This window comes from Manihot esculenta, chromosome 18 (genome assembly GCF_001659605.2).
Source record: "Manihot esculenta cultivar AM560-2 chromosome 18, M.esculenta_v8, whole genome shotgun sequence".
NCBI classification, from domain to species: domain Eukaryota; kingdom Viridiplantae; phylum Streptophyta; class Magnoliopsida; order Malpighiales; family Euphorbiaceae; genus Manihot; species Manihot esculenta.
Window position 1 is genome coordinate 24,207,170 of NC_035178.2, and position 11,025 is coordinate 24,218,194.

Consider the following 11,025-nt stretch of genomic DNA (forward strand, 5'->3'; position numbering starts at 1 on the left):
ACGTGATGCATATTCCGTCTCTAATCCGTCGCAAATAATTAGCGACGGAAAAGTTCCGTCGGAAATCCGTCGGAAATATTAATATTCAATAATATTAATAATATTATTTATATTTTCAATAATATTCATTATCGTCAATAAAATATTTTTTGATTTTATTTAAATATTCTTATAATTTAAATAGTTTACAACTAAAAAATAAATTTAATATAAATTAAAAGTCATTCATAATCATTATAATTCATATTCATACACACAAATACTTCACAATGTTTACAAAATCGAAAGTTTAGAACAAATCCATATACTTAACAATATTCATAAAATTTAAAACAAGTCTATCAGTTTGCTGAAACATCTGATGGAGAAGTAGAATCTACAGTTGTGTGATGATGAAAATATATTTGCTTGTGGAGTATGCTCTCGTGTTTCCTTTTGCATCTCTGTTGCCTCATGTCTTTCATTCATAGAGAGCTGCTGGCCATGCCCTCTACCTCTAAGATAATACTGTTCTTCTAGACATATGAAAAAAAAATTTATATATAAATTTCAATTAACAATAATTGTAAATAATAATAAAACATCAAATAATAAGTCTTTAAAAATATATAAAAATAAATTTATATAATAAGTAAAAATAAATTTCAGATCCATTAACATTCTTGAAAGTCCCAACAGGGCATTCCTGTTTTGCAATTTATAGCAATTAACCAAAAAGCATCTTTGACTAATCCACTAACAAGGGAACATTAAAAATGCAATCGACAAATAGTAAGAACCTGACTGATTATTTTATAGATCTAGCTAAGATTTTTGGGCATAAAGATGTACAAATACATATCCTTGGTCATAATAATTTTTCAACACAAATGGGATTCTCAATATAGGGCAACTAGAATGAGGATATAAATATAATAATATATCAAGGCCAGTGGTCCTAGAAATTGTACAGGCATAAGATCATAAGATGTTCAAAATATTCAAATGGTCCACGAGAAATTGACAAGATGGTATTAATAAAAATACCTCGCAGAATATACCATAAAGCCCTTTTGGACAGGCCCTTCCAGTAATAGTTTCATTTCCACCAGAATGACCCTGACCTCTACCAAATCCTCCCCTGCTATCAGGTAAACGAAAAGCTTAAATCAATTGACTTCAAAATAACCCAGCCATGAGCATTTTTATAACAAATAAGTGGGAGTGCATGTGCGTGTATAAACTAGGACAACCAAAACATTCAATAAAATATAAATCAAAGAAGATAAAATAATCAGAACTACTGTATGGGATATACACTGCCTAATATAGACCAAGTCAGAATGCTTCCATTTGCAGTTGCAATTGGCAGATACTCATCTCCAACTGAAATATCTGACCAATGAAAATGAATCATGATATGTTAAAAAATATCAAAATTTTAAATGATAAATATCTATAATCAGTGATATATGAATAATTTATTTATTTAAATAATAAATTAAACGCAACATTTATTTAAATATACATTTATTTATTTAAATATACATTTATTTATTTAAATATACATTTATTTAAATAATAAAATTAATTAAACGCAGCAAGCTGCTGCGTGCCCACGCAGCAAGCTGCTGCTGGGCACGCAGCAAGCTGCTGCTGGGCACACAGCAAGCTGCAGGCACGTAGCAAGCTGCTGGGCACGCAGCAGCAGCCTGCTGCGTGCCCACGCAGCAAGCTGCTGCTGGGCACGCAGCAAGCAGTTGCTGCGTGCCCACGCAGCAAGCTGCGGGCACGCAGCAAGCTGCTGGGCACGCAGCAAGCAGCTGCTGCATGCCCACGCAGCAAGCTGCTGCTGCGTGCCCACGCAGCAAGCTGCTGCTGCGTGCCCACTCAGCAAGCTGCTGCTGGGCACGCAGCAAGCTGCTGCATGCCCACGCAGCAAGCTGCTGCGTGCCCACGCAGCAGCAGCCTGCTGCGTGCCCACGCAGCAAGCTGCTGCGTGCCCACGCAGCAAGCTGCTGCTGCGTGCCCACGCAGCAAGCTGCTGCTGGGCACGCAGCAAGCTGAATATTTTTAATTTTTTTTATTTTTAAAATACTTAATTAATTAAAAATATTTTACTATCTGCAACCATAAAAACAATCTCATGTTCACTAACTTACATGGAGTGGCGACAATCGGAAGCTGCAGCGGCGGGTGGCAACGGCAGTGGAGGCGACAGCGAGGACGAGGCGACAGCAAATCCGTCACGGGAACGGCGAGGCGACGGCGGCGAGTGGCAACGGGGCGCGCGACAGCAACTTGCGGCAGCCTTGGGACTTGCAACGGTGACGGCGGCGAGAGTGGCAGGAAGATCGATTCGGCGCTGAGGGGAAGATAGGAGAGGAAAAGCGTGGCTGAAATTAAGAGAGATGAGGAAAGAGAAGTTTAGGGTTTTGTTTTTATATTGTTTGATTTTTCTGACGGATTAGCAACGGAATAAAATTCGTCGCTAATATTTTAAAAATTCGTCGCTAATCCATTGCTAATCCGTCAGAAATTTAAACACAAAGTATTCGTCGCTGATCCGTCGCTAATTCCGTCGCTAATTTTTTTTTTCCGACGGAAGTAAATTCCGTCGCTAAATCCGTCACTGATACCTTGTTTTTTTGTAGTGTTGGATGAATAATATCCTTCTGGAGTTGGTCCTATACGAGATGACAGTCAATGGCGATATGTTTTGTGCACTCGTGAAATACAGGATTGGTAACTATATGCAGAGCTGCTTTGTTATCACAGTAGAGAGGAATTGATAAATGAAGTGAGACCCATAAATCTTGAAGAATGTAAGTAATCCAAAGGAGTTTACAAACAGTACTGACCATGGCTTGATATTCAACTTCAGTTGAAGATTGAGAAATAATATTTTGTTTCTTTGTTTTCTAAGAGATGAGGAAACTACACAAAATAATGCAAAACCCGGTTAAGGATTTGTGAGAGAAAGGACATGAAGCCCAATCAGAATCGCAATATGTTAAAAGATGAAAATCATTAGAGACAGGGAAGCATAGATGCAGATATAATGTCCTTTAAGGTATCTCAGAGCATGTAAATGGCCTCTAGGTGAGCCTTGCGAAGGACAGTCATAAACTGACTAAGATGGTTGTAATACCCGGCTAGACTCCGGTATCGGAATTCCTACCGTCCGGTGGAATCTCGGATGTCGGAAGCCCCTAGTAGGATAGAAACATGTTTTCATAAAATGTTTTAATGTTTTTCATGGTTTTAAGTGAAAAGGAAATGAGTTTTTGCATGAAAACAACTTTGGAGGAAAACACAGGTTCGGCCGCCGAACCTCAAGTTCGGCCGCCGAACATGCAGGCATTTCGGGTGTGCCTTAGGCCCCCGAAGGCATAAGTGAGGGAAGTCCAGGTTCGGCCGCCGAATCTCAAGTTTGGCCGCCGAACATGGCATGCATGCGGAGGCACGTTCGGCCCCCGAACGTGGCCTGGCCAGCCACTATAAAAGGGTCCCTTAGCCGAAAACGAGCGAGCTTTTCTCCCCATTTTCGGCCAAGGTGAGCTCTCCGCCGTCTTTCACCAATCTTTGAGTTTTTCCTTCAAATCTTTCACGATTTTCACAAGTTTTCATCTTATTTTGAAGATTTTCAAGTTTTGAGCAAGTTTTGAGCTTGGAGACCCAAGGAAGTTGAAGATCTCCCATCTCCAAGATTAGGTCGTCTCTCTCTCGATCTTCAAGAGGTAAGAGCCAATCTTAAGCTCATTGCATATTTTAAGTAAGTTTTAAGTAGATCTATAGGGTAGAATGCATGTTTAGCTTATGGTTAGGTTTATGAGGTTATGTTGTGTTTTTGAACAATGTGGCTTGCAAATGCATGTTTGATGTGTTGTAGATAGGGTTTTAGATAGTTTGAAGCCCCTAGGAGCTTGTATGCTTGTGTATGTGTGTTGTAGAATAGGTTTATGCATGTTTGGATGGAATGGGAGGCGAATATGCATAGAAGAGCTGAGTTTCTGCCACTAGGGAAGAAACCAGGTTCGGCAGTCGAAGGAACTTTCGGCCGCCGAACTTGCTTGTGGAGGCAGCCTTCGGCTGCCGAAGCTTGCCCCCGAAAGGAGACTTTCGTCTCTGTCTAGGAGTTTCGGCCGCCGAAAGTGCCGCCGAACATACATGAGTTTCGCCTCTGTCTGGGAGTTTCGGCCGCCGAACCTGCCTGACTTTTGGCTCTGGAGGGACTTTCGGCCGCCGAACCTACCGCCGAAAGTGCCCTGTCCAGCCTTCCTTTGCATGTTTTTGCATGGATGTTTTGAGGAGTTTTAGAGGGTTTTTGGGGGATTTTTTTTTAGAGTTATGTTCTAGTTGTTTGGTCCCTCATTTGAGTCCACCTGTGTAGGTTCGGACCCGAGGAACCGAGGATCTCAGCAGTGAGTCAGCTGCTTCAGTCAGTGTCAGAGCTAGCCAGAGGTGAGTAGAATAACTCCTTATGTTTCAATTAAATAAATCAGTTTTGAGCATGTTCATGCATCACGGATGCCATGTGATATTTTAGGTTGTTTTGCATTAGAAATCACGAATATGTTGCATTGCATAATATGTTGTTGATGTGGATGAATGTTGAATGATCCATTAGCCCTCATATGTTATGACATGATGATATGATATGGAAGTCCAGGTGTGGCCTGCACTACGCCCCTGGCACTATGTAAGAGAAAGACCGAGTGTGGCCTGCACTACGCCCCCGGCACCATTGGTTATGTATGTTATGTTATGTATAAGAGAAAGACCAGGTGTGGCCTGCACTACGCCCCTGGCATGATTGGATTATGTAGAGGGCTAAATGGTGACAAGTTCATCCTTGATATGATTAGTTGTGATGTGATGCATTTCATGATAGCATGTATTTTAAATGCTTTATTATTCTGCTCACTGGGCTCTAGTAGCTCACCCCTCTCCCAAATTCCCCAGGTTTGCAGGTACAGGGTAGACCAGGAGGTCAGCAAGAGTATTGAAGTCTTTTGTATGTAATAGATAGAATGTGGACATGATAAAATGTAAAGTTATGAATAGTTATGTAATGTAATGATATTGAGGATTAGAGGTTGTGCTTGACCTATGTGTAATGTATCCCTTTTAATGCATGATCCTAGATCTTTTATGATGTTTATGTAAACCAACTCAACTCATGTTGTATTTGCCCATTGGGGCATTGATGGGATCCCACAGAGGGGTCGATGTTTATGATTATGTCTCTGTTCAGTGCATGCACAGGTTGAGTTTGGTGTTTGAATGAAAGAAAAGTTTTAATTTTTATGTATGTTGTTGATCATGTATGGGATTAAACAAGTTTACAGGTTGCATGTTAGGCTTGCTACGGGTCCCGGCGGCCTTAAGCCGACCTGGATCCTAGCGCCGGTAGCGGTCCGATTTTCGGGTCATTACAGAATGGTATCAGAGCCCTAGGTTCATATAGTCGGACCTAGAGTGTCGAGCTCATAGATGTTATAGAAGGTCAAGCACAATAGGAAAGGTCATGTCCACTAGGATAGGATGTGGAGTCCTGTCTTGTATGATGATGTGAAATGCCATGATTATATACATGTGCATTAATGCTATGATATGAATGATATGTATGTGATGCGGGTTCATGTGTGCCCACATGAACCATATGATGCTAACGTTTATGTGATGTGTACTGTTTTTCAGAAAGCAGGATGAGAGGAACTCGTCGATCTGCACGATTGACTGGAGTGCCACCTGAGGATGAGGGCACGAGCGCCCGTCCTCCTGCATTGCCTAGGGCAATGTCTAGTAGGGCTAGCAGAGAAAGAGCAGCAAGAGACCCTAGAAGGTCTCTGGATCTGGGGAGAAGCAGATCAGCGAGGGGAACAGTTCAGGGAGGAATGTCAGAAGACATGGGGGATGATATGGATGTAGAGCAGAGGAGGGATGGCAGTCTGGGAGTTAGCATGTCAGAAGAGGGAATGGGAGAGTCCCAAGGAGGCACTCAGGCCTCGGGATTTGTTCAGCCACCCCACTACCCACACTTCTCACAAAATCCCGGGTATTCGATGGGAGGTACATCGAATTACCCTAGCTTCACCCCTTATCCCACACAGATGCCATACCCACCCTACTACCCACCATATTCACAATACCTAATGTATCCACCCCCACCTTACTATCCAAATCCAGCAAACCCTACCTCAGAAAATGTTGCACCTCCTCCACCATCAGCAGAACCCACAGTTCCAGCAACCCATATGCCTAAGGCTAGCTCATCTGGTGGGAGCAAGGTCAAGATGACCGACTAAATGAAGCTGGGTGCTCCCCAGTTTGAAACCGGAGATGACCCGTTTGTGTACCTTGAGAGGGTCAAAACCATTACAGATGAGATAGGGGCGGATGACAGTAGAGCCATTCAGATGGCTGGGTTCACATTAAAATGCAAAAAGGCCCGTGAGTGGTTTAAGAACTATGTGAGCCCGAGGTTGGACAGCCTATCATGGGAGGAGTTTGCAAATGAATTTGTAGGATGGGCTTTTCTTGACAGTTCAAGAGAATTGAAGATGATTGAGTTTGAACAGTTAAGGCAGACAGAGGAAATGAGTGTAGAGGAGTACACCGACAGATTCTTGGAGCTGTTGCCGTTTGCAGGGCAAACTCTTGACACAGACTAGAAGAAGTCAAGGAGGTATATCATGAAACTTCACTCCAGGTATTCCTCCTTGATCCAGTCCGCAGATAGGGAGAGCTTCCATGCCATAGTGGATATGGCTAGGAGGATAGAGGCTAGTGCTATCATCGAGGGGAAAGTCAAGCAGACAGTGACACAGCCTTCTGGTTCTAAGACCCTAGGCTCTTCTTCTCTGAGTGCAGCAGCTTCAGGTAGTAAAAAGTGGGACAGAGGCTCTAGGAAGTCGAAGAAGAACAAGTTCTAGAACAAGGTTAAGTCCAGTCTGGGATTTGGAGGTGGCTCAAGCTCTGGTGCGGATAATGCAGTTTGTGCAAGGTGTGGTAAGCCACACAGGGGAGTATGTCGGTTTGGGACGACAGCCTGTTACAGATGTGGTCAGGAGGGGCATATGTCTCGAGAATGTCCAAGAGCAGCCCCAATGGCACAGTTCCAGCAGACAGCTTCAGGTAGTGTAGCGCAGCCAGCAGCTCCAGCCACGACTCAGGCCAGTGGCAGAGGTAGAGGGAGAGGGGCAGCCTCTTCTTCAGCGGGTTTCAGAGGTGAAGGTCCATCAGCTCCAGCACGGATTTTCACAATGACACAGCAGGAGGTAGATGCATCTAACACCGTGGTGGCAGGTAACTTAGTCATTGGTTGTTCAGATGTGTATGCCTTGATGGACCCTGGTGCATCTCATTCTTTTATTGCACCGAGAGCTGTTGAGAGGTTGGGGTTGATGATCTCTGGGTTAGAGTGTCCTCTCTGGGTCAGTGGACCCAAGTGTGATCCATCAGTGGCAGAGTCAGTCTGCCAGTGTAGTCCTGTGTTTGTTGAGGGAAGATGCTTGTCCGCCGACCTTGTCGTTCTAGATTTGACAGATTTTGACGTCATTCTAGGGATGGACTGGTTATCTAGCCATGGTGCTACCTTGGACTGCAGGGACAAGGTAGTAAGGTTCAGAGGTCAGGATGGGTCAGGGGTAGTCTTCAGAGGAGACAGGAGGGGTACACCTAGAGGTCTGATATCAGCTCTTCAGGCTCGTAGGTTGCTTAGGAGGGGATGTGAGGGGTATTTGGCTCATGTGAGAGAGCTTAGCAGTCAGGTTAGAGAGCCCGCCTCGGTGCCGGTGGTCAGAGAGTTTTTAGATGTGTTCCCAGACGAACTGCCAGGTTTACCACCTGCTAGGGAGATAGAGTTCGAGATAGAACTGATGCCTGGAACCCGACCGATCTCTATCCCTCCCTACAGGATGGCACCAGCAGAATTGAAAGAGTTGAAGGAGCAGTTACAGGAGCTGGTAGACAAGGGCTTCATCCGACCGAGTACCTCACCCTGGGGTGCTCCAATCTTGTTTGTCAGAAAGAAGGATGGATCCCTTAGACTTTGTATCGACTACAGGCAGTTGAACAAAGTCACTACCAAGAACAAGTACCCTTTGCCAAGGATCGACGATCTATTCGACCAGCTAGCAGGAGCGGGTTGTTTCTCCAAAATAGATCTGAGATCTGGGTACCATCAGCTGAGGATCAGAGATGAGGATGTGCCAAAGACGGCTTTCAGGACCAGATATGGGCATTTTGAGTTCCTTGTAATGCCGTTCGGATTAACCAATGCCCCTGCAGCATTCATGGATCTCATGAACAGAGTGTTTAGCCAGTACCTGGATCACTTCATTATTGTCTTCATAGATGATATCTTAGTGTATTCCAGGAATGCAGAGGAGCATGCCCATCATCTGAGGTTGGTTCTGCAGACCTTGAGGGAACATGGCTTGTATGCCAAGTTCTCTAAGTGTGAGTTCTGGCTGAGGAGCATTTCATTCTTGGGGCATGTAGTGTCAGAAAATGGAATAGAGGTGGACCCCAAGAAGATAGAAACTGTGGCTAACTGGCCTAGACCCACTTCAGTGACAGAGATTAGAAGTTTCTTGGGTTTGGCAGGTTACTACAGGAGGTTCGTTCAGGACTTCTCAAAGATTGCAGCTCCTCTGACCAGACTAACCAGGAAGAATCAGAAGTTTGTGTGGACCGACCAATGCGAAGAGAGTTTTGAAGAGCTTAAGAAGAGGTTGACTTCAGCACCAGTGTTAGCTCTGCCATCTAGTGATGAGGACTTTACAATCTTCTGTGATGCGTCCCGTGTGGGACTGGGTTGTGTACTAATGCAGAATGAGAGAGTGATTGCTTATGCTTCTAGGCAGCTGAAGAAGCACGAGTTGAATTACCCCACACATGACCTGGAGATGGCAACAGTAATCTTTGCACTCAAGATGTGGAGGCACTATCTCTATGGGGTTAAATGTGAGATCTTCACAGATCATAAGAGCCTGCAGTACATCCTGAGTCAAAGAGATTTGAACTTGAGACAGAGGAGATGGGTAGAGCTGCTGAGTGACTATGATTGCAAGATTCAGTATCATCCGGATAAGGCGAACGTCGTGGTAGACGCCCTAAGCCGGAAGTCACTAGGCAGTTTATCCCACATATCAGCAAAGAGGAGGCCAGTGGTGAAGGAGTTTTACAAGCTCGTTGAGGAAGGTCTACAGTTGGAGTTGTCTGGTACAGGTGCTTTGGTAGCCCAGATGAGAGTGGCACCCGTGTTTCTAGAGCAGGTGGCTCAGAAACAGCATGAGGACCCAGAGTTAGTGAAGATTGCCAGGACTGTTCAGTCAGGCAAAGATAGTGAGTTCAGATTCGACAGCAAAGGGATCCTCCGCTACGGGAGCAGACTATGTGTACCAGATGACATAGGGCTAAAGGGAGACATTATGAGAGAGGCTCATAATGCAAGATACAGCGTTCACCCCGGAGCCACCAAGATGTATCAAGATCTTAAGAAGGTTTATTGGTGGGCAACGATGAAGAAAGAAGTGGCACAGTTTGTGTCAGCCTGCGAAGTGTGTCAGAGGGTGAAGCTGGAACATCAGAAGCCGGCTGGGATGCTTAACCTGCTACCTATTCCAGAGTGGAAATAGGAGAATATAGCTATGGACTTCTTAGTGGGGTTACCGGCGACGTCGAACAGATTGGACTCCATATGGGTGATTGTGGACAGACTCACCAAATCTGCTCACTTCATCCCTGTCAGGAGTGGCTATTCTGTGGACAAGTTAGCGCAGGTGTATGTTGATGAGATCGTCAGGCTGCATGGGGTTCCTGTTTCAATAGTGTCCGATAGAGGGCCCCAGTTCACCTCCAGATTTTGGCGGAGTCTGCAGAACGCCATGGGTACCAGGTTGGATTTTAGCACTGCTTTCCATCCACAGACGGACGAACAATCAGAAAGGACCATCCAGACCATAGAAGATATGCTTAGAATGTGTGTGCTGAACTTTGGCGGTTCTTGGAGGCAGCATCTACCCTTGGTGGAGTTTGCCTACAATAACAGCCATCATGCTAGCATTGGGATGGCTCCATATGAAGCTTTGTATGGGAGGAAGTGCAGATCACCTGTTTGCTGGGAGGAAGTTGGAGAAAAGGCCTTGGCAGGGCCTGAGCTAGTAGAGATTACCAGCAGGGTAGTACCCATAATCAGAGAAAGGATCAAGACTGCTGCAAGCAGACAGAAGAGTTATGCAGACATCCGCAGAAGACAGGTAGAGTTTCAGGAGGGGGATCTGGTATTGCTCAAGGTGTCCCCTATGAAAGGAGTGGTTCGCTTCGGGAAGAAAGGTAAACTAGCCCCGCGATACATCGGACCCTTTGAAGTCTTGCAAAAGATTGGGAATGTGTCGTACAAGCTAGATTTACCTGCTTCAATGGAAAGAATCCATCCGGTTTTCCATGTTTCCATGTTGAGAAAGTTCGTGTCAGATCCGAGCAAGGTTCTTAGTGAGCCTGATGTGGAGATCCAAGAAGATCTCACCTATGTTGAACAGCCAGTACAAATCATAGACACCCAGATCAGAAAGCTAAGAAATAAGGAAATCCCGATGGTGAAAGTCCTGTGGAACCACCATAATTTGGAAGAATGCACTTGGGAGACACGGGAGTCCATGCTCCAGCAATACCCTTATCTTTTCTAAGGTTAGCCTCTTATGTGTTTTATGTGTATGTTATGTTGTATGCCATGCTATGTGCTAGTTGAGGAACATTCGGGGACGAATGTTCTTAAGGGGGGGAGAATGTAATACCCGGCTAGACTCCGGTATCGGAATTCCTACCGTCCGGTGGAATCTCGGATGTCGGAAGCCCCTAGTAGGGTAGAAACATGTTTTCATAAAATGTTTTAATGTTTTTCATGGTTTTAAGTGAAAAGGAAATGAGTTTTTGCATGAAAACAACTTTGGAGGAAAACCCAGGTTCGGCCGCCGAACCTCAAGTTCGGCCGCCGAACATGCAGGCATTTCGGGTGTGCCTTAGGCCCCCGAAGGC

At 44.8% G+C, this 11,025-nt stretch overlaps 1 long non-coding RNA gene across 1 annotated transcript; it reads right to left on the minus strand.

Moving 5' to 3' along the window:
* Nucleotides 1-208: 208 nt before the first annotated feature.
* LOC122722353 lies at nt 209-1,378 on the minus strand. The gene is made up of 3 exons (XR_006349320.1): nt 1,298-1,378; nt 1,027-1,120; nt 209-515 (listed from the first exon to the last, which is right to left on the minus strand). It is a non-coding gene; the product is annotated as an uncharacterized LOC122722353 (long non-coding RNA).
* Nucleotides 1,379-11,025: the final 9,647 nt, after the last annotated feature.